Genomic DNA, 21,605 nt, shown 5'->3' on the forward strand with positions numbered 1-21,605 from the left:
TTAATTTTAAAGTAACGAATTCAGGCACTGAAGAAAGGCAGACCATTCGTAGACAAGAGATTTCTGCAAATCCCAAAATTTGGAGAAGTGACTGATACAGCAGCTATGGCTCGAATATAAATATACAAGACAGCAGCTGCAAAGGGAGTCAGTGTTACACTCAGAGGTCCAGTATAAGGGACAATGGGTACCATAAAAGTTGATAGAAAGAAGACAGAAAATAGGGATATGCACAGAAGTGCTGGGCATAAGACAGTAAAGTCCCCAAGTCCTGTGTTTACCCCACATTTAAAAAACAAAATTCTTCACTATGGAGATTGTCCAAACTTGAAAAAGAAGTAAGCTACCTTGGTATGGAAATGAGCAGCCCATAGTGAAATCTTTGTTGTTTGACTTTAGCAGTCTTCTAAGATAATGCAGCCAATATACATGCTGCTTTTATTTTTTAATTTAAATATTTTTATTTTTAAATTTTATTTTATTTTCAACAGACAAATAATTGTGTGTATTTATGGGGTACAATGTGGTGCTGTGATACACCCATACATTGTAGAATGATCAAATAAGGCTAATTAGCACATCCGCCACCTCAAGTATTTGCCATTTTGTCTGTGGTAAAAACAGCAAAAATCCTTTTAGCTATTTTGGGATGTAGAATATTATTAACAATAGTCACCATACTGCGCAATTGAGCACCACAAATTATTCCTCCTGGTTGAAACGTTACACATTGATCAATGTTTCACCTTTCTTTGTCCACTTCCTTCTTCATTCCTCAGATTCTAGTAACCATGGTTTTACTCTCTGCATCTATGAATTTAGCCTTTTAGATTCTGCATGTAAGAGAGTTCATATGACATTTACCTCTCTGTGCTTGGCTTATTTCATTTAACATGATGTGCTCTAGGATCATCATGTTACTTTAGCACTGCTGCCTAAAGTAAGCCAAAGTCCAGCCTCACAGTCATTAACAGTTTGGAGATAGTTTTTTTTCCCATCTCCTTCTTAAATATGATGGAAAGTCAGTGTTCATATAATTTCCTTTTTAAAAAACCTATACAAAAGATAAATGAACACGGAAAAAAAGCCCTCTGAAATTTACTAATAGAAAGGATGAGATCTTTCAAATATTTGATTTAGAACCACCCATGCACCAGAGAATATATGGCATCAGTAAAGCAAGTTGATGGTAAAGAAATAATTGCAGATTACAAGAATTTTAGAATTTAAAATATAACTGCTAGAAGAAAACACAAAATTAATGGAAACAAAAAATGAAAGATATTCCAAAATATAGAATCAATAGAAAGCACTAGGTGTTCAAAACAAAAAATCCAAGAGCTAGTCATCTAAAAAATAAAAGGAACAATGTCATCTCCCAAAAAAAGAACATTAGCATTTCCAAAAATAGAATAAAGATAAAAGTTACGATATTATAATAAGTCAAAAAGTGATATCATAAATATCTCAAAACAAAACAGAAAAATAAATTATAAGAATGAAAAAACGATCCATAACTACAACATCAAGGTTAAATTTCAGAATACTGAGGATAAAAAATAAATCTTCAATGATCATGCTGAAGAGAAACATTACCTTAAATAATTGTGAATTATCATGGGATCTTCTTTTTAAGGAAAACTGTATGCTAGAAAACATCAAAACATGGCTTTAAAACTCTGAAAGTAATTTTGCATTTTGAATTTTTAACCTAGCCACCCTATAAACCAACTGTGAGAGAAAATATCATGCTTTCAGGCGTTCAAGATCTGAGAAGGTTTCAATAGCATGTCACTAAGAAATGTTATCAATCAAATACAGGGAACAACTGAGGAAAATGAGGAAAGAAGAAAAGAGAGTTAAGAAAAACCAGAGACATGATGAAGGAGAAAGAGGTGAGCAGAAGGCAGCAGACAGTGAGGTGAACAGAGAGTCTCAAAAGAGTACACTGTCAGAAGGATGAGGACCACACGCCTGAGAGATTATTATCGAGGCAAATAGTACAGCTCAAGAATGTGTAACCATCGGAAATCTAGTCTAGAGATGTTCTTCACTTACTCTGCAACCCAGAGAGCAGGGACATCACAAATATTCTCCATCAGTTTACTTTTTAGTAGCCATCTATAGACAAATCACAGAAGATGTAAGTATGGTAACAGTATAGAAAATCAATCGCATTAGCTGTAATAAGATAAAACTCTTAATGGAGTCAAAGTGGGCACAGAAACTGTCCACTCTGCAATCAAGAACAACTGCTTATGCTTAATTTACCAAAATTAAAGTTACAATTTGAAATTTAGAAATTCAAACTTATCAGAAGTCAACCAATACAAAAGAAATCCAAAAAATTTAAAACCTATGAAAAATAGTGAGTTACTATATTACACCTTAGAATCATGCTTCTTCCTAATAAATTTTATAAGAATAAAAATGTGAAACAGACTAATAATCCTGATAAAGTTACCAGCAAGGATTTTTTTCTGACTTTCAAGATATTAGGCAATTTTAGTTTTCATTAATTTTTTTTATTTTCCCAACTGTCTACCACCATGTAAAGAGTTCTAAAATACAAACTTTAAAAATACTTTGAAAAAGTAAAGAAATTAATAGATTTAGCTTTTTGGTCTCCAACTCACACTTTAACACTATAAATCACAGTGAATTCTTTAGCATCAAGAAAGAAAACTGCTTTCCACCACCTCTACATTTTCTGATAACTCCTAACAAATATGAACTATTACACATACCTTGTTGCTACTTTACAAACACCTAAAACAAGCCTTGGCTTCCTTCCAAATCATTTTCCAACCACTAAATATTCCAAAAAATCTGTAAAAGGACTCGTTGCAGGCCAGGTGTGGCAGTGCAAGCCTGAAATCCTAGCACTCAGGGAGTGGAGGTAGGAGTAATATTTTTGAATTCTAAGCCACTTGCCTGAGCTACAAAGTAAGTTCAAGGCCAGCTTGAACTGCATTAGCAAAACCCTGTCTCAAAAAGACAAAATTTTTTCCATTTTTTTGAAATAACTGTCATGATTACAGCCTTTATTGAGCAATTAACTTTACACTGAGCACTGTTATATGACATGTATTAATTTACATGGTCCTCCTGACAATTATTATTATTCCCATTTTATAGCAGAAGAAACTGAGGATTAGAGACATTAGGTTGTTTGAATGAGACAGTAGGCTTTGAACCCAGACAATTTGGTGTCAGGACTGTAACCTTATGCTGCAAATATTCTTGGAGAAATTAAAGTATTTCCCTAAATTTACAATTAAGATCATACAGGTTTATTGTTTTCTAGGAGGGGGTTTTGACTGGGAAGAGCAGTGGCATTTTGAAACTCAAGCAAGTGACATCCTAAAACTGAGAGAAAAATAGCTACCCTGAATAAATAGCTCATTATAGTTTTGCTGTCCTTAACTTCACCTATAAAAAAGCTTCAGACTAGGCACATTTTCTCTAGATTCTATTTACAACTGTCTGCTTTCATTAGCCAAGTTTTTAATATAATTTCAACAGTTAGAATCTGGAATATTTTATCAAGTATATTTTCAACAGTTGCTCGTTCCAGGCTAAGAATACTGTCTTTTATATATCCTTAACATTACAGCTTTCTCTGTAGTAATATGCAATTGACTAGAATTTCCTAAATTTATACTGGAAAACAAATATGGAGACATAGTTTGTAATGTCAAAGTTCAGCATAATTATCAGCCAGTCATTCAAAGCGGTACCAAGAGCTATTTAGGGATGGAGAAGAGGGTAAAATCAATAAGATATGACCTCAACATTGAAGAACTTCCATTTATGGCATCCTCTGAAAGGCAAGAACGTCAAATAGGAAATTTCACATAAACATTCAAGCACACTATTCAGGTACAACTAAATATAGTAGTCATACATTTAAGAAATTCTCATTTCTTACTTTCCTAAATACTTACGTAAGTCATCCTGCTTACAAACTAAAGATGGTCAGCTAAAGAAAAAAATGGAGGAAAATAAATCAACCTCTCTATTTGAGGTATATATAATACAAAATGAAGTATCTGAAGAAAATAAGAGAATAAAGGATAATCTGTAACTACCAAACAATGAATAGAACACACATTTTTAAAAGAAAAACTAATTAAGCAAAGAATTCAGACAAGCCCAGATAGTTCATGGTCAAATGAAAACCTTTGGACATCTTCCAGGTATATAAGCCTTCAAGAATCACCTCCATTAAGGCCAAGTAAACCGTGTGTGTGTGTGTGTGTGTGTGTGTGTGTGTGTGTGTGTGTGTGTGTATGGTGTGTGTGGTGTGTGTGTGTGTACATGTGTACGTGTATGTGTGGAGTTACCACCAAATTTACGCAACCTAACCTGAAGACACACGAGTACTTACTAAAAGAAATCTATGAGAGAATCTATGAGTTCGAGAGGTCACAATTTTCTGTTGCAGCTAATGATTTAGGCAGTAAGGAGACCATCACATTTCCAAGGTTTAATCAGAGCCCAAGCAATAATTATTCACTTAGCAGTTTTGGAAAAATCAAAGACAGTAATGCTTCCTGAGAGAATATTAGCAGTTTCTTTTGTGTACTTGGCTTTCAACACCTGAGAGTGTGCATAATGCTCACCTTCCTTCCTGTAAATTCTTTAATCAGACACTATTTCTCGTTCACAATTCCCAGAAGTATTATTAACACCATCATCAGGCTTATTGTCTCCATCTCTGAATCTAACTTTTGAAAGATGGGGCTCTCATATTGCCTCTTTTCAGTTTGCATTACATGAATTCTTAACAATGACATTCTCACGAAATTGTCAACCTCAAAAAATGACATTGCCACTAAAGCAGAGAAGGAAAATTTTGCTAACGGGTAGACCTTTAAGGCATTGAAATGTTATGCAATGTGGTTTTTAACAGTCAAACTGTAAATAGGTCACATAACATAAATTGTATGTAGACTTCCTTGGGATTAAGGAGTGATAGGAGAATTTTCTAGAATCACATATAATTGGAAAACAACACTCCAAAATTTCTGCATACAAAGATGAATTATTTCATCTGGACTGAGGTATATTCCACGCTTCTCTTACATTTAAAAATTAAAGGAGTAAAGCATTTAAAATCACTCCTGTAAGAGACCTGATTTTTCTTTTCTTTTGGAAACACATTTTACTTATAAGTAATGAAGAATTAATTTATCTACCTAAATATCAATCCTAATATCACTAACTTCCAATATTCTTAAAGTCTGTATTTATATAAATCATATTTCTGCAAGTCTTTTACAGCTATTAAAGATTTTTACCTTATTAGTGCTTAATTCAATTATTTTCTATATTTATATAACTTCATTGAGATACTTGAATATTTATTTACACTACGATATTTTAAAATGTGAAAGTGTTGAGATAACTATAAAATAAGACCTATTCTTCACAAAAAAATCATTCCATTTTATGTATTTAAAATATATGTGTATATGTGTATATGTTTTTCTTATACAATATAAAGATAATAAGGGAGACTAGAAATATAATGAAACATAAAAACTGAAACAAACATTATGCTTTGACCCTATAATTAGAAACTAAGTCTGATAGTCAATGCTTGTAAGGGTGGTTTTACATCACACTATTAATTGACCAGAATCATCTTCAGATTTTGTTTTCAGGTCAATTATTCATTCTGTCTTATTCCAAAAATACACTATTGATTAGTCATGTACTTTATGCCAGACAGTATGCTAAGTACAAGGTATAGGCTTAAACAAAAAGGTCAACCACCCTGCCCTCCTGGAGCTGACACTCTAATGGCAAAAACAGGTATTACACAAACAACCGACTTCCCCTTCCCCAGTAGTTTCTGGGAAAAAATATAGGACACACTATAATGGACTTATGTGACACAAATTTCCTCCATTCTGATAATCAGAACTGAATTGATGGTAGGATCCTTCATAAGAGTCCATATGAGTAGAGCAGCAAACAATGTTTGAGCATTCTAGGCAGAAAGCACATTGTATACAAAGGCCCTGGGGTACGAAAGATTTGGTGGCTATAGCTCAGAAAGCAGAAAATGTAAGTGCAAAGATACAAAGCCACATGGGTAGCCAGGCAGGAAAGCTGTAAATGATGTAGAGACTTGGCCACTTTCTCTGAATCCAACTGGAGCCATTGAAGGGCTCATATATGGAGAGACAGAGCTAGATTTATATTTATTAATATCCATTAGCTAAACTGAGGAAAACAGAACACAAGAAAGATTGCATAAAAAGAAGCTATTATTCGGCAACAGTGTCATATAGCCTAAATGCAGTGGTAACACACACTTGAGTTACAGGGTGGATATGGAAGAAATGAGTATTTATGGCAAGACAGTAATGAGAAATAGGAAATGCTGTGATGCACCATGCAGGTTCCCCTCCAGGACCAAGTCATCACCTCAAATGGATGGGAAGCCAGCTGCATATAAGTTACAGATCAGTCGTTTGTGGAAAATGGAAATTGAGAGAAGCTGCCTTATCCAAGGGAATACCCTGGTGTCTGGATATGAGGGAATGGCGTAGGTGCCATAGTGGCTCAGTCCATCTGCATCACTTGGGGACAATGCTAAAGACCCTACACTCAGAAAGGCCTTCCAAGGTCATCACGAGCCCCTGCCCAATCTCGTCTGCCCCATCTCTTCCACATGTAAAAAACGACCCTCTTCAACAAACTGTACATAATCTCCCTCTCAAAGTTCTTTTCTAGGGAATCCAACCTAAAACTCCATTGAAATATTTTTTGTTTGTTTGTTTTCAAAGTATGAAGTTATTCCACATTCATTACTGAATAAAGTGATCTGAAAGGTAGCGTATTTATAGAATGATATTTAAGATCATCTGAAACTTAGCATTAGATTGAACCAAATGAATTAAATGCTACTCAACATGACACTACTTCATCAAATCTTTGGCACCCCACTCAATAATTAAAATCCAAGAGACCAGCTTGACACAGTTAATCCACCTACAGATTTTTCATTTATTGGTTTCCTACTAAAACTGGTAAGCAGTGCCATTTAAATATCCTGGAACCAACCCTGATGGACAAGTTTCTGAATCTGCTATGAACAACTAGGCACTCAATGGGCTTGTCTGATATACACAACAAAGTGTACACACAGCCCAGTGATTTGAGCACACCCTTTCTGCTTCATTGGTCACCAATGCATCTTCTGTTAAGTTCAATTGAGTCTAACACTCTTTTTAGCCCTCTTCTTTTGAGGGAACATCTGAGGTTGTTTAAAGGTCTCACTGAAAAGGAAAGCTATTTGATTGAGAACCTCAAAAAAAAAAAAAGATTTTGTCAAGAGCATACCTTCTAATTCAGAGCTACACATTCATTTATTTTTAAGCTCGGTGAGCAAAGTCTGATTGTCTAAAGGATTTTTTTTTCTTAGTTCATTTTCACAGTACGCACATCTCACTGAGGCAGCTAGGTCTGGAGATAAAACTAAACAAAAACCCTAATCCAATGTATAAATTCAGTGTATCCAGTATTTCTAGTTCTATTTGGGAAATCAAGTAAATCTTTGCTTGTGTGTGTGTGTGTGTGTGTGTGTGTGTGTGTGTGTGCGCGCGCGCATGCGCGCGCACGTGCACTGCTCCACCTATTAAGGTAAAAGACAATCTTACAAAAAGGTCACCACATAAAGGGCTAATGTTACCATTTAATTTTAAAAGGTAATAATAATGCTTACAATCCTTCTTACAATAGGGTTTCTTTTTGGTAAGGTTTAAAGATGGACCAAAACTATCTAAACTTTCAAAAGTTAAAAAAAATGTTCTATTGATTCTCTATTTTAATGTCATGAGTTTTTTTAAACATTCTAGAGATGTGCCTGTAAACTATGTTTTCTCTTAGACCAGCCTGACCTGTATCTTGTACTGTACAGTAACATGGAGAGTCAAATTTTGCCAATAAATATGTCTCTAGGCTCCATGGCTAACTAGCTTCAAATAGATCACTCGAGAGAGACAAGTTGGAAAACAAATGGTCTCCCTTTAATCAAGGGAGATATGTTCTAAGGCCTCCCCTGAGTACCCCAAACCATAGATGATACTTAACACTGCAGTCTTTGTGCTTTCCTATCAATACATACCTGTGACAAACTATAAATCAAACACAATAAGATTAACAATAACCACCAATACAATAATGATAACAATGTATGAACTTTCTTCCTGACTTTTCATTTGATATTTTCAGCTGGCAGTTGACTGTCACTGCTGAGGATGGCAAGGGTAAGAAGTTTTGTCCTTCTGCTTCAGGCAACATCTGTATCAAAGGCTGCTTCCCTTGGGGTCCAGTGCCCACAAAACAGCTCTCTTTTGAGGGCAGATATCAGTTTAGATCCAGTTTCCTGAGGATATTCTTGACTCCTAATGCCCGGAAAATCACTTTCTCCTTTAGTTGGTCCAGCTCTAAGGACAGTGGTAGCTTTCTGCTAATGTTAATCTCCATGTTAGTTATGTTAAATTTCCCTGTGGAACTACCTGATACAGTTTTAGCTTTCCAGAATGAACTCCCACTGAACTATACTGTGTTCAAAATCATCTCAAAACTAAGTTCTAATCCACCATGACATATAATTTTAAGGCTCACTGTTAACTCTTTCTGCCTAGAACTTGTGGAAAATCTCAAATTCTAAAAATAAATAAATCAAACATAGTGGAAAGATTCTCACATTAGCTTATAAACTTTATCTCACGCAGTAGCAATGCTAAGTTAATGAGTTCTATAATCTCCAAGGAGTCCAGGCTAGCTTTTTCTTTACTGTCTTTGCCATCATCTGCTGCCTGTGACAGTTATGCCTACAACACTTCTTTACTGGTTCTTTTCTTTATAGTCTATCTTCCTTGCTTAACAATCTTTATATCAAGTTATACTACTATAAGAAAAGAGATATAAGTAAACCAGCTTGCTTCTTGACTCCCACATCTCCCTGTCCCCAACTCATGTTCTTCTCCTGGTAAAGGAAAAAATAAAAGTCAAGAAAAAAGAAATTATATGGAGAGATCTACATGATATAGATATGGATAAAACAGACATATATAAATTAAATTAACAAAGATACAGTGAATATATTTATCTATGTGTCTGTGGAGCAGAACCACAATATCATAACATCCAGTTTTATGTCTTTATTTTGTTCTCAGCATCACATTTGTATGTTTGGTCTTATTCATTGCTATGTCCCCAAATCCCACAGATAGTGTAGGTACCTAGCAGATATTTAAATGTGCTAAATGAATAACTGAATGAATGTTCTTGCCAAAACATAAGTTGCTCCAGTTCAGTCTTAAGTAAGCAAATTAGACAGCACTGATTTAAAGAGGACTCAAGACAGAAACAGTCAGTGATGGAGGCAAGAGAAGCAAGATTGTAGGGAAAAAATTTTCACTATACATTGTATAAGTTAAATTAGGGATTTTGCAAGGAAAATGTAGCAGTACTTCATTCTGAAGCGGTACTTCAGAATTATTAGGCATATAAGTTTTCATGTTCTTCCAAAAATAAAAATTATGCAAAACAAAAGCAGTGCTTTAGAATATCTTCTCTTCAAAGTTCTTTCTTTCCCTTTTGTGTTCACATGCTACTTGGCCAGCTTCTGATTTGGTACTTGACACCAAAGGGAACAATGTGGGGCAGTAGTTCTAATCTCACTAAGGATGCCCCTCCCTGAAGAGTCCTGGTCCTTGTTTCCAACCCAAGGTGAATGCTGATGACTAATGTGACCCTTCATGCCACTTAATAATATAAAGCCACAGGGACCAAAGAGTCTTGACTTCTTCATGCATTCAAATGACTTTACAGTTCTCATTGGTTATAAAATGCATTTGTACCTCTTAGTTTAACATGTAATTTGCCAGTGGAAAGCAATGTGTTGGGTGGTCTTTTTTTTTAGGGAACAGTACTGTTCTCTGAATAACTGAAAAATATTTTTGACAATAGTCAAAAAGGTTCAGACAGAAATACAAAACAAAAGCTTGTATTTTAGAAAGAAAACTTGGGAGGATGTTGATTTTGTATCCAATCATTCAGCGTATTACTAAAAATGTTCTTTCACTAGCAAGCGTTCCAGTTCTACTCACAACAAGGAAACCCAGGCTGCTTGTAAAACCCACTAAATTCATATAAAAGAAAGCATATACCCACACACACAGCATTCAAGTTGTTCAACGATTTGAATAATTCTTATATATACAGCTTGATTATATATTAACAGCCGAGTAAAGGCTTCTCTGCTAAAACGCACTATAGTTCTGTCTAGCAGTACTTCTCAAACTGGCATGGTCGGTCATACTCTTTTGGAATAGGAGGCAATGTGATGGGATAAGAGACTTGCATGGGTGAAACAGACCATAGCTACCACATAAACTTAAAGACGCGGCTCACATTCTAGCTGCACATAACCTTTCCAGTGACATAGTCCACTCAGCTGAGTTCCCGCTGTGCAGCTACCCCAAAATTATTTCCTTTATTTTTTCAGACAGGTGCTTGCACTGCTGAGCTATATTCTCAGTCCATTTCTTTATTTTTTCACATTTCATTTGGATCATCCAAATAATACAAAAGCCCATTGAAAACAGGATCATAGACTTTTATATCCCTTTAACCTATTATTGATTATATAAACTACCATAAGTTCTGTAATAAGACTATGAATATTGATATTATAAATACAAACATATAAAAGAAATATTAATAAATCTAAAAGAATTATTGTCACCCTTCATCAGTCATCCTAAGTTCCAAAAAAAACTTTAAAATACTATTGTTTTAGATGTTCTTTCCACTGGAAATTCTTAAAAATTTGAATTTGCACATGAATAAATTCTGAAATTTATCGCCACTTCTGAGAACAGAACTGTCATGAATGAACCTGAGCAACACTTGGGTACCACTGACTTAATTTAGGGCTTGTCCACTGCACATTTGTTCCACTGTTCTATAAGCACGCCTTTCTTCTCTTCCTCTGTACTTACATATCAATTAGGCAACCTGGAATAGGGCCTTCTTTTTGAATACCATCAATCACACTATCCCATCCATCTCGGTATTTGATGTTCTGGTCCAAATACAAAAATACTTCATCAACTTTATGCTTCAATTGACATGTCACCCTTCTTTGAATTCACTTCTGCTTTTCTTCAAAGTCAAAGTTCCAGTCCTCCAGATTTAGGTCCCTTAAGTGGGCGAATAAGCATCACTGATACATAAAAGAAAAGTTTCTCAGAATTCTACTGTTTATCAGAGAGAAATGATAATGAAAAGTGACTAAGAAAGGTCAAGTGAAAAACCTCCAAGAAATGCTCCAAGAAATGTTGAAGCTTGCATAATAGAGAACAATATTCCAAAGTAGATACAAGTTCCAAGTACACACATACACACACACACACATGCAGAATACACACACAATGTGGAATACAGCATAAGTTCTACTCAGGAACATAAAAATGTGTTAATTCTACTCCAAAGCATATAAATATATTTTAGAGTTACTAATACTTTATTTTTTGGAATATTTTAATCCATTAAATGGTAAATAAAAGCTGTACCTATATAGTGTAAAACATGATGCATGGTGCTTGGTTATAGATACATGACTAAACAAAGCTACAATAACATACACATTGCCTCACGCACTTATTATTTTTCTGTCAAGATAACTCTTAGAAACTACTTTACTATAAATTTTCAAGTATGAATGAAATGTCACGCAACTACAAAAATACCTGCTAATGTGCTGTTAGGCGATATCATCATTCTGTGAACATTGTGAAGTGTACACAAAAAAGTGTGGCTAACTGTACACCAGGGATATAAGATTTCTGAATGTGGGATAGTTTATTTTTTTCTCACGGCCATGATGGACAAAACAACATGAGACTAAATCAGACACAAGAAAAAGTGATGCAATTAAGACACACAGTAAGCTTGAGATGCATGAGGCTCATGCTGATGAAACACGGCATATTGTTTTCAAGTATGCTGTTTTACGTAAGTAAAAGGCGTGCACATTAAAATAATTATTTAAAAGAATGGCACATATGTATATCAGTACGAGCTGTTTATTATCATTATCACACATTGTGTGCTATTCATAATTGTATATGCTATGCTTTTTTACTACTAGCATTACCAGATTCCTTTTCACCAGCACTGCCACAATTTTGTTAAGTATTGCACTATGTCTTTGTGATGGTTAAAACATCAGTGGCTACATGTCAGTAGCTCCCAAGAATTTTTCAGCTCCATTACAACTTTGGAGACCACCATCGCACACTGAGTCCACCAACGACAAAACATGGTTACACAGCACATGATGGTTGTGGTGATGTACAAGAGATCTATGGACATTTAGAGTTTCTTGTGTTTTCAATAGTGATTTTACTATCCAAGAAAATCAATGAATAAGGAAGATTTAATAGTACAACACATGGTTAAAATTTACCAACACCCACTTCTGGGAACATCCTTAAGAAAATGTATTCAAATGATGACAGCCAACACTTTGATGAACTTTTAAATTCTCTACGTTAACAAATCTAGGATGTGACAGCAGTTTTATACTACGTCATAAGTTGACACAACTAAGAATAGTGCTAGACAATTTTCAACAAAGTTAACAATGCTAATTGCTAAAACAATAACCTCAGAGTCTCTGAAATCACTTAGGAAGGATTGATTAACTGAACTGGCCCCAGGAAACTTTGAAGTGTGAAATGCATGCAGCCTCTAAGCAGTGGTTCATTGCTATTTAACCATGGCACACAGAAATAAAGGAAAATACTTTCAAGTCATAGTCACCTCAGAGATAATGTAGTTAATATATAAATAAAAGTTCAACAACTTAGCACATCATTGAGTGCTAATGAGTCTTTATACAATAAGTCTTTGTCACAATAAGATGTTTGAATTATGACAGTAACAAGTGTTTCAACTACTAATTTTGAAACAAAATGGATATTCTCTAAAAGTTCATGAATTCCTAAATGCAAAGGAAATGAAAGCCAAAATGTAATGATAATGCAGTCCCAAATCCTTCCAAGTCTACTGGGCTTTCAATGATTAGCTCCTTTATTTCCTCCAAGCTCATCATCTGCCACTATGTTGGTGCTACATTGACTCCCTTTTCATGCAAACACACTCAGCACATTCTCAGCTGAGGACCAGATCTGCAGATCTCCTGCCTGGAGAAATTTCTTTTTCCTTGTCTTTACATAAAGCTGGCACCACATCTCAGAGATGTCTTTGCTCAGCAACTTCTCTAGTGTAGTTCTTCCCTTTCCCCAGTCTCTCTGTCATGTAACTTCCCACATTTCCTTTAAAAACTTTTATATGGTAAAATCACAGAACATAAAACATCTCAACCATTTCTAAACATAGAATTCAATTGTGTTAAGGTACATTAAGACTGCTCTGCAACCAATCGTTAGAACTTTTTCATATTGTAAACTGAAACCCTGTACCCACTGAACAAGACCTCTTTTTCCTTTTCCTTCAGACCCTGACAATTACTATCTATATCCTATCTTTATGATTTGACTCCTTTACAATGTTTCTTTTTGTGACTGTTATCTCACTTGGCATAGTGTCCTCAAATTTCACAAATGTGATAGCACATGCGACAGTCTCCTTCCTGTCAAAGTGTGAATAGTACTTGCTGCATGTATATATCACATGCTTCCAATTCTTGATTGTTGTAAATAATGATTTTATGAATGTGAATGTACAAATATCCTTCTGAAGCATTCACAGAAAGGGATGATTGGATCATATGGGAAATCATGTTTGACTTCTTGAGAAACTATCATTTTTTTCAGTTTTCGTTAGCAGCAATAGCACAAGAATCTACTTTCTCCACATCTTTCAGATTCTTAACTTGTTTTGGATATTTTTGTTTTTGTTTTTGTTTTGGATAGTGGTTATTCTGATATGTATGAGATAGTTCTTTATTTTTTATTTTAGCAAAAATCTACTTTATTTTTATATTTGTTTTCTTACTGAGATGGTTTTTGAGACACAATTGACAAAGAAGATTGAAAAGCCAATCTAAAAATGTGGCAGATTACTTCTGAAGTGATTTTGGTAGAGTCTGCAATTAAAACATGGAACAGAATCAATTAAAATTTAACATTGTACTCATTAAGCTTTGACTATTCAAAGTCTTTCAAAAGAATTGAAAAGCTAAAACTGACAAGCCTCTGGTTTATTCCTTACACAGGAATTGTAGAATTCCTGGGTACTGACCCAGTATGCATTGAGATCCATTCCTTCTTAATTATTCAAATGAGTTTCACTCAGCTAGTCAATATTACTTTCTTAAGTAAATAAATAGAAATAAAAGAATCAACTGATGGGAATGATGTTATAGATAGTATACATGAGCATTAACCAACCATGTTTAAGACAATGAAAATATATAATAAATGACAGATACTATTTTTAATTTATACAATTGATTATCCCTCACTATATTCCACTATGCAGTCTGGAAATTTAAGCACCACCTATCTACTATCTTGCATATAGTTTGAACTAAATAAAAATAAACTATATAAACTTGTTAATCAGTTATGATTTCTACCTTACTATTTGGATGTCTATGCATAGTTTGTTGGACATTACGTTCTGGGGTAGCAATTGAAACACACAACAAAATATTTAAAATACTTATCTATGATTATAAATGTATCCTCAGTTAAGCAACAACTTGTTCCTCAATTCTAAATAGGGTTCCACAGGAATATTCCAGCAACTCTCAGCAAGAGAGTTAAGAAATTGGGAGGAATTTTGAAATCTTTCTGCTTAAGACGCAGTACCAGATCATTAGCCATTTATAAAGAGGCAGTGAATTCTAGTAGCCTTTAGGTACCTAAGTTGAAAGAACAGCTTAATTTTTTCCCACTATACTTAAAGTATCATTTTTATTGTTATTAAAAATTGCTAATGTCAAGTGAATGAACATGCTACTCAGTTCACAGCAGCCTAAACTGCTGAGGTAAGAAATTATAATGATTAGTTATTAGAGTGAAAACCATTACACGAATACAAGGGAGAGTCACAGAGCAGCAACTAGATAATTTCTGTCTAACTATTGGGTAATTAATGCAGTAAGAAAATAACATGTACATATTGGAAATGAAGAATTATAGATTATTTGCACTTATTTTCTTTCTGTGGCAATTAAATTAAGTATCTTTGATTTCTCACCTGTTACCATGGTTATTTGCAGTGATCCAGGTCATTAATGTCTTGAATGTAATAGTTACATTAAAATTACAGCTCTTTCAACTTTGCACAAAGATGTGGAAGGCACTGTGAAAGAGAAAGCTGTTGCCTAAAGGGAAGAGAAGCTGCCCATTGAATAAAACTGTTTAAATACCTTGAAAGCAAAGATGTTCCAAATTTTGTTCCTTCCTGTTTTTTCCAGTACTACCAGATTTTCAGATTATGAGCAGTAAGAGATTTTGTTAGCTTATGATAGCAATGAACAGGCAAGAGCTTTCAAGAGAGTTGATTCTAACTATGCTTCTAAGTTGCTATGCTTATATCAATCTTTCCTCTCAATAGTTGAAATAATAAATTCTTTCTACCTCAAGACTGAAAATTGGGGGAAAATTATACATTGTTTGATGAGAAGCAAATACAGAATTAGTCCTCAATTCTCTCTCTCAACACCAAATGGCATACTGGTTGCTAGTAGGGCTGTGACAGTTGGGGCAACAGGCACCTGAGCATGGTCTCTGGAGCTAACATTCCAAGAGCCTTGGTTGATACTGGGTAAATGTGTAAAAATCAAAGCTCTGATTTCTTAATTATGTTTTTTTTTACTTGATTTCTCTTTTCAAAGGTCACTAGACTCAGATATGCGTTAGTTTATTTAGTCATCTTATGGAGTTTTAACTTGTCTGGCCCTTGATGTGATGTTTCTCAATGCTTCATTTTGTTCATTTCTCTTCTTAAATACTTTTTCCTAAATAGTCCTATCTCCTCTCAAGTGTCCCCCTAACATCTGTAAATCCAGAAAAAGAAGACAAATGGAGAACAATGTCTCTGTGGCCGGAGACATTGCTCAATCAGCTGCTCTTAGCCCTCTAATTTAGGACATGGGTTGAGATTCTAGTGACAAGACATGACCTATAAAGGCCAGACTATGTAAGAAGCCTGCACAGCCTCATGGGAAGGTATGATTTCTTTGGGCAGGGAATTATGAGGTATAAGGTATCTGGAGTATGTCTACATGGGAGTCTCACAGACTTCTCATCTACTCTGCAGAAGGGGTACATTCAGTAGCAGAGCCAGGGAAAGGATCCTATGATACGTGAGGTATGTAGCAGAGTCTCTAGTTTCCCTGGTAATGCCATCTTATAGAAACTATGATATCTTGCAAAGAACACAACAATAATACCCACCTTAATGCCACATTTCAAATCTGCCCCAGCTCTATCAGCTCCCCTTATTGCCAATAACTTGTATCAATGTGTTAAGTCAAGAAAAAAATCATATGTATTCATTTACTAGGCCGGATTTAAGATGTTTGTGCTTTCTATGGAGTAACTCTTTTACTTGAACAAGTGAAGGATTCCAGAAAATGGAATATTATTTACTGAGTGGGCTTCATCTCTATCCATATTCTTTCTGTAGACTTATGCAGAAAGTTAGATTTCTTCTCTAGAATTCATTGGCAAACCTAGAGCGATTTCTTTTACTCCTCTTTCATCTAAAAGGAGCACTGAAAAGGCTAAACTAAGCAGTTCAGATGTTTCCAAAACAGAGGATATGCAGCAGGTTGAAGAATTTTAACTACATGCTATTTTAAAAAAGAACGTTTTTGCATAGACCAAAGGGCTAGAAAGAGTATACAGGGTATACGGGGTATGTGTGTGTGTGTGTGTGTGTGTGTGTGTGTGTGTGTCTGTAGGGGGTCCTCCTGCATAACTGAGCACTTTTCTTCCATTGATTCACATATTCTTTTGTTCAAAATATTTCTTAAGAACTAAATACTAAACACTGATGAGTCAGTGTCATTTATGAACAAAATAGTCAAGATTCTAGTCTTATAGACTGAATTAAAATTGATCATTATACTAATACAAGAGGATAGACTGGGAAAACCTCTCTGCAGGCAAATTCAAAGCGCTACTTAGAACACAGAACAGGCATACTCATGCATATCTGGGGCATCAGGAAAAGTTCTAGAGGAAATGTCATTTTAGGTGGTCTGGGAAAGGTGAGTCAGAGATGACATTTTCTAGGCAGAAAGAAAAAAATTCAAGGGCTGAAGATGAATGATAATGTACCATACATGAAAAAACGTAGGAGGGCCAGGGTGCATGGAAGCAGAAAGTAAGGGACAAAAGGATAGAAGTGGTCACGTGGGTGTCCTACAGCCCAACAGACTGATTTTAGTCTATATCCAAAGAACCGCAGAAGGCCATTGAATGTTCTGCATCAGGAAAATTCTATGATCAGACTTGCATTTTCAGTATCTCTAGTGGTGCTGGAGCAGAGGGTGGGAAGCATGTTACAGAAAGCCGCTCAATTGGAAGGTTATTACAGAATCCAGGAAATAAGGCATCTTGGCCCAGGATGAATGGTGATGAAGATCAAAAGAAGCTAACGAGCCAGAAGAGCACTATTTCAGGTAGCAAAATCAACATAGGACAACAAAGACAAGTGAGAGATGGAAGGTGATTGTTGTTGTTTGGCTATAAAATAGGACCTATGGGGATGTCATTTGTTAACATATGAGCACCAGTGAAGAATCAAGTTAGATGAGTGGAGAAGTGCTCTATTTAAAACTGAAGCTCTAAAGTGCACAGAAATAAATATCCATTTAAATGGGTGATATGATCAATATCAAAAACAAGAAGTCTAATCAAAAATGCTTAAATCTAATTGGAGAGAAAGATAATTCTGTTTGTTTTTCTATTAACTCAGCGTAAGAAGAAAAAGTAATATAGTCATTCTTCTGTATCCATGGAGGATGAGCTCTAGAACCTTCTATGAATACTAAACTATAGATACACAAGTTTTTTTTAATATAAAATGACAAAGTATTTACACAGTGTATATACTTCCTCCAATAATGTTCTTTAAATCATCTCCAGATTACTTATAATAACTCATGCAATATAAATGCTGTGTAAATATTGTTATAGTTTAAGGTATCATAAGAAGAGAAGTCTGAACATATTCCACACAGACACACAATATTTTTCCAAATAGTTTTGTCTGTACTTAGATAAGTCTCTAGAAACCGAAGCAACAGATATAGAGGACTGATTATAAAGAACAGTGTGTGTGTGGTGTGTGTGTGTGTGTGTGTGTATGAGTGTGTATCTGTGTTAGCTCAGCTAACAGTTCATAAAACCTCATTAATATAATGAAGTCATAATGTTTTAGGAATGCAAAGGTCATATCACATGTATATAGTTAAAAAATCTTGCTCACCAAAAGCTTAATTCTATAGTTATACAGTTAATAAATAATAATGTTGGAATTCAGCTACCTTTCTACTGATAACCACAGCAGTGCTATTTGCAAGACCAGGAAAGCATAGGTGACAGCCGGGCTGAGCACTGACATTACCTGGGAGTTTAGGGCTGGCATCAGGAGCACATCACACACACACACACACACACACACACACACACACACACACACACACCGTGTGTGCATATACATGTTCAGGTCCCATCTCTCGAGATATTCATACAGGCAATTTGAGTAACTGAGGCCCAGGATCTATATTTTTAAATGTTTTCCACTTTATCTGATGGTTGATCAAATGCAGGGTATGCTATATTTAATATTCTGTGTTACCTTTCCCTGGACCACTGTGTAAAATTTTAAAATCGATAATTATAAAACAAAATTGTTCTTAATCTAGTACTTTCAGTTCATAAGGCAATTGAAAGTGTCTGTTATGAAAAGTATTCATCACTGATGTGAATTCAAAGATTTTAAATTCAAAGTTTGACTAAGAAGTAAATGGTAAGAGGCTTTTCTGTTTCTGTGGTGAAAATTTATTTCCAGTACAAAAAGATCCAATATAAACACTTCTATTTTATAACATAAAATTCCTTTGGCTGTGTTAAGATTTTCCTGCAAATATAAAATAGTTCAAAACTTCTAAAAGTACAATATCAGATTTAGGTATTTCACCTTGTGTGTTTGTGTATGTGTGTGTAACGACAATGAAATAGGTCAAAAATGCAATAAGGCCGAGATAGGCTTTGTTGATTTTAAAATACTTGAAAGGATTAAATTAAAAGGAACATTTTATATGTGTAAGAGTGAACTTTTCATATAAACAGCACTAATATCATATTTTATAAAGAATACAAACAAGATAATAAACAAAGAATAAACAGAGGAAACTGAGAAAAATGGAGTATTACCAATACAACATGAAATAATGACTTACATATTGAGACTCAATCAAGACGTCAGTGAAAGGAGTCACAGAGATCAAAGTAAAGGGAAGCAACGATTAAGGATGTAAAGGAAGGAAAGAGGTACAGGGATGTAGGTAGGGAGCCGGCACATCTGGCTTCAGTGAAAAGATGAATATAGTGAGTTATTTCTGTCTTGACTGACCGTTATGCCACAGAAACATGCAAATTCTTTCCCTGTTTCTTTCTTTTCAAATTCCATAGCACCTTTGTTTCTCTGTTCCTCCTCCTCCCTTTCTGTGTCTTTCTCTCTTGGTGGCCATTAACTACACTGACAGTTTGACAGGCTGAAATAAGGAAATAAAACACTTAAACATTGTTTCCTGATGTATGCATTCATCTCTTCTGCCAAACACAGATATTGAGGAGATACTTCACTCCTCCTGTCAGTTCACTAAATTATACCCCAGCTAGCAGGCAGCTCCATGCTTGGCCCCTCCATCTCTGTGTAAGTTGGTTCCTACCAGAAAGAATATGCAAGAGCTTCACTCTTTTCACACAAATCCTTCCTTTATCATTTTTAGCGTTGAGTTTTCTTAAGCAATGAGTTGCATTTCTGCATAAAAGCTGATTTCTCACTTAAAAACAAATGGTCAGAATTCAATTTTATCTTTTTAGTTTCTTCATGTTTTAACCAATAGTAATTAAATATTAAATCATTGCTTCACATTACTCCTGAACAGTAAAGAGTTGTAACTTTTTAAAAGGATTTAACAACTTATCTAAACATCAGTTGTCTTGAGTGATCCAACCATACAGCAAAAAGATGGAGCATGACACTCCAAAGTGTGGCAGACCACCAATAATAGATGCCTCTTCCATTTTTATTTGCATGTGGCAAATAAAGTCTTCTATAAAGTAAACTTTGGAAAACTTACAAATAATAATTAAATTTCTTCCAGACAAGATTGCTATAGATTAAATTTTCAGACTAGTAAGGAGTAACAGCAGAAGAAGGTGACTTTAAATTAATTTTTTACCTTCTCCATGTCCATTAACATGAAGGAGGAATTTCAAAGTGATATATTTAAGAATACAAAACAAAAAAGACAAAAGAAGCAAGCCTCCAGGACATTTTTCCTTACTGTATGACTTTAAAGCATTTATCTAGTACCTACTATCTACAGTGTTCAAGCTTATGTCCCATGCAAAATGCAAAAAAGAATCCCATGTGTATTCTGCCTGCCTCTTAAGAAACTCACTTTTGAGGAAATTCCACCATTAAGAAGAACTAGAGTGGAAAGCAAAAGGCATTTCCAGAATGGAGTGACAGATAAAATATTATAGAAATTAGGAAGAATCAGGGAGACTCCTATCCCCATGACTCACAACTGGGAATATGCAACTCACTCAGGGTATAAGATCAAACAGATCGGGGCTGGGGATTTAGCTCAGTGGGATAAGCGCCTGCCTTGCAAGCAGGCAGTCAGTGAGTTTGATCTCTGGTACCGATTTAAAAAAAAAAAAAGACCAAATTTCTTCTGTTTTAAAACTTACACATTTTGGTGTAATACATGTTTTATATTATGCACCTTTACGACTATAAAATCTATGTCTTGTCCACTCTGTTCATTACCATGTTTTCGACAGTGATATAGTGTATGGCATGTAACATGTATTTGAATATCCTATAAATATGTGTTGAATGGATTAGTGATTTAACTTGTAATGAGTAGTGACTGAATTTGAATATCCAGAGAATTGTTTTTCTGAGTTTCTTATTCGTGTAACTGTGAATTTTATTGAAGATCGTCAACAGAATAGATGAGAGATTTATGTAAAACTACAGGACAACTTAATGATACCAAAATATAGTGGTGATTAGATGATCTATTTTCAGAGCTGAAGACTTCTTAACTCATGAGGAACTTCGTTTGCTTTGACAATCCTTAGCGATTGTAGAATTAATCATAACGACAATGCACACAAAAGCTGCCTAGTGTTTCATTCTCTTCTTAGTGTTTTATGTTTCTCAAAGAAGAATATTTTCTTTACTGTCAAACATCACCATCTTCCAAGAATAGTAATTTATTTACTACTAATACATATTGCTATTAGAAATGAAAGACTGGACTGGGGATTTAGCTCAGCGGCATAAGC

General features: G+C 34.9%; 1 protein-coding gene across 9 annotated transcripts in view; it reads right to left on the reverse strand.

Moving 5' to 3' along the window:
* Positions 1 to 21,605, reverse strand: part of Sox5 (SRY-box transcription factor 5) — a 921,295-nt gene that overhangs the window by 716,439 nt on the left and 183,251 nt on the right. The window lies entirely within an intron of this gene.

The sequence above is a fragment of the Cavia porcellus genome, unplaced genomic scaffold (assembly GCF_034190915.1).
Source record: "Cavia porcellus strain 051 isolate PalLab524CR breed Dunkin Hartley unplaced genomic scaffold, mCavPor4.1 scaffold_27, whole genome shotgun sequence".
NCBI lineage: Eukaryota > Metazoa > Chordata > Mammalia > Rodentia > Caviidae > Cavia > Cavia porcellus.